Raw genomic sequence first — 3048 nt, 5'->3', positions numbered from 1 at the left:
GATAAAGTAATCTTGGTTGTAGGTTCTTGGCATTCATCACTTTGAATATGTCTTGCCACTCCCTTCTGGTCTGCAAAGTTTCTGTTGAGAAATCAGCTAACAGTCGTATGAGTATTCCCTGGTAAGTAACTGACTGTCTTTCTCTTGCTGCTTTTAAGATTCTCTCTTTGTCTTTTGCTCTTGGCATTTTAATTATGATGTGTCTTGGTGTGGTCCTCTTTGGATTCCTTTTGTTTGGGGTTCTCTGAACTTCCTGGACTTGTAAGTCTATTTCTTTCACAGGTAGGGGAAGTTTTCTGTCATTATTTCTTCAAATAGGTTTTCAATATCTTGCTCTCTCTCTTCTTCTGGCACCCCCATAATTCGGATGTTGGTACACTTGAAGTTGCCCCAGAGGCTCCTTACACTATCTTTGTATTTTTGGATTCTTTTTTCTTTTTGTGTTTCCCTTGGGTGTTTTTTTGCTTCTTCATATTTCAAATCTTTGACTTGATTCTTGCGATCCTCTAGTCTGCTGTTGGAATCTGTATGATATTCTTTATTTCAGTCAGTGTATGCTTAATTTCTAGGTGGGCCTTTTTCATATTCTCGAGGGTCTCACTAAATTTATTGGCGGTTTCTAGAAAATTTTCGAAAAACCTTAAAAGTGTGGTTTTGAACTCTATATCCAGTAGTTTGCTTTCCTCCATTTCTGTCATTTGTGACCTGTTTCTTTGTCTCCGCATTTTTAATGCTTCCCTGTGTTGATAGAGTGGCTTCCTGTGCTAGGTGTCCTATAGGGCCCAGTGGCTCAGCCTCCCCAATTACCTGACGTGGACACTCTTGGTGCACCCCTTTGTGGGCTTTGTGCACAGTCTTGTTGTAGTCTTGTTGTAGTTAAGCCTTGATTGTTGTAGGTATCACTGGGAGGAATTGACCTCCAGGCCAGTTGGTTGTGAGAATCAGCTGTGTCTGCAGTGGGAGAACTTCTGTGCTGGAGACACCCCTCCGGAACAAGACTTGCTTCAGTGGGGCTTTGGTGCTCACTGAGTCTGCCCCCTGAGTGTGTCCCTTTTGGATCTGAGGAGTTGTAATCTGGATGGTCCCATTCTGACCACTGGGTACACTGGCTCTTGGATCGCTAAGGAGGTGCTAATTTAGCCTCTGCCTGAGGCTACCCAGCAGGAGCTATGGAGAGATCTGCAGATTCCCCTTCCTTGTTTGGGGTTTGGAAGTGCCAAAATGAGGCCCAGCTGTGAAGCAGCGCAAGCTGCTGTGGGGCCTTGGGCCTTCTTTTGGAAGTTCTGGTTCTCTCTGACCCAGTTGCAGTTTGTTAGGTAATTTTAGATTGCAAAGGGCCAGGCCTTTCATATGCAAAAGCATTTGTGCACAGCTTGGGTGGGGCGGGGTCACAGGGAATCAACAGGGCAGAGCAAACAGCTATGGCTGATCCTCAGTCCTACCCTAAGTGGCCCCGGTAATCTCTGCAAGCACCTCTGAGAGAAAGCCGCCCTTGAGTTCCGACCGATGCCAGGCAATAAAATATATTTAAAAAAACAAAAAAAACAAAAACATCCTCCTTATCCTGGCTAAAGTGGCTCAGTTGGTTGGGTGTCATCCCGGGCTTGAGAGGCCGCTAGTTTGATTCCTGGTAAAGGCCCATGCCTGGGTTGCAGGCTTGATCTCCAGTGGGGGCGGTGCAGGAGGCAGCCGATCAATGATTCTCATCATTGGTGTTTCTATCTCTCTCTGCCTCTCCCTTCCTCTCCGAAATCAATAAATATATTTTTTTAAAAAAAAGACAACCGTGTCCTCAGTTTCCAGCGCTTTCCACGTGTGCCTCTGTACCTCTGCACTTCCACACCTCTTCTGAGTCTCAGTGTGCTTTTCTCTTTCCTTCTAGTTGTAGAAATTCCACTCAGCCAGCTTTCCTGTGGTTCTGGATAATGTCCATTTTGTCTTTTAGTTGTATTTTTGAAGTGGTTGTGCAAGGCAGCAATTTCCGGTGTTTACATATACCTCCATCTTGGTTTCTCGCTTTGTTTTTGTTTTTTGGGGGGGGTTTTTGGTTTTTTGTCTATGTAAGCTCTTTATTTTGAGATGGGTCTCATAGATAGAAGCTCGCTTTGTTTTGTTTTTTTTAATAACATTTATCACTATCTGGAATTATAAGTTTATATTTCAGTTATTTATTATGTGTCTCCTATTAGAATATAACCTATATGAGAGGAGGAACTTAGTTTTATTTTTGCACCTTTTTCTGGCACATGGTAGGCATGCAATAAATATTTGTTGATTGAATCCCAAAATTAGTATTAGTAGGGAAGGAGAAATTATTTCAACTAAAGGGATTTCAGTAAGCCACATATCCGGCATTATTATGCAGAACTGGAGAATAAGTCTCTGTCCTTAACCTCTGGTTATAAGAATGGAGAGAAAAATAGAATGGACTGGTGCGAGCTTTATGAAGAAGATAGAAATTAAGCAAGAAAACGGAAATTATGCCAAGCATTTCTTGGATTTAATCATGTCAAGGAGAAAAGCATGTCTTTTATACCTAAACTTGTCACGTAATTTAAAACCTCATGGCCTAACAAGAGTATCAGAATTGGAAGTGACCATTTCTGCTGTGAAATATAAATATCTTGCTTAAAATTAAAAAGGCCTATCTGTGATTATTTGTGTATGTGTAACTCACAAATACACAATCATTCCAGTGTGTAAGGTGAATGAAATATTATAGTTATGGAATAAGTTAAATTGTACCAGATGAAAATTCTAATTAAACAGAACAAGACTAATTAAAAATTGGCTGTCCTAAAAACTATGTTCGAACTTGTTTGTAGATATGTAATAGCAGTATTGTCTGTGAATGATTTTTTCAAAGTTTTTAAACAAATTGTTTTTTTAGTTGGGAAATAAAATTTTATTTATAGAAGTCTAAAAACAGTAAAATTTATGGGCGAAAGCCAGTGTAAAAGTATAATTATTTTTAATCGCATGACAATACTATAAAGTCTTGATTAACCATAACAAAAAATATGAAAGTATTTTTTTCTGAGGGAAGTA

At 40.1% G+C, this 3048-nt stretch overlaps 1 protein-coding gene across 2 annotated transcripts in view; it reads left to right on the top strand.

Moving 5' to 3' along the window:
• TLK1 (tousled like kinase 1) overlaps positions 1-3048 on the top strand; it is a 108604-nt gene that overhangs the window by 81204 nt on the left and 24352 nt on the right. The gene's annotated exons all lie outside the window — the stretch shown is intronic.

The sequence above is a fragment of the Myotis davidii genome, unplaced genomic scaffold (genome assembly GCF_000327345.1).
Source record: "Myotis davidii unplaced genomic scaffold, ASM32734v1 scaffold59, whole genome shotgun sequence".
In the NCBI taxonomy this organism is placed as follows: Eukaryota; Metazoa; Chordata; class Mammalia; order Chiroptera; family Vespertilionidae; genus Myotis; species Myotis davidii.
Note: the sequence above shows the minus strand (reverse complement) of the source record. Positions and strands in the feature narration are given on the sequence as shown.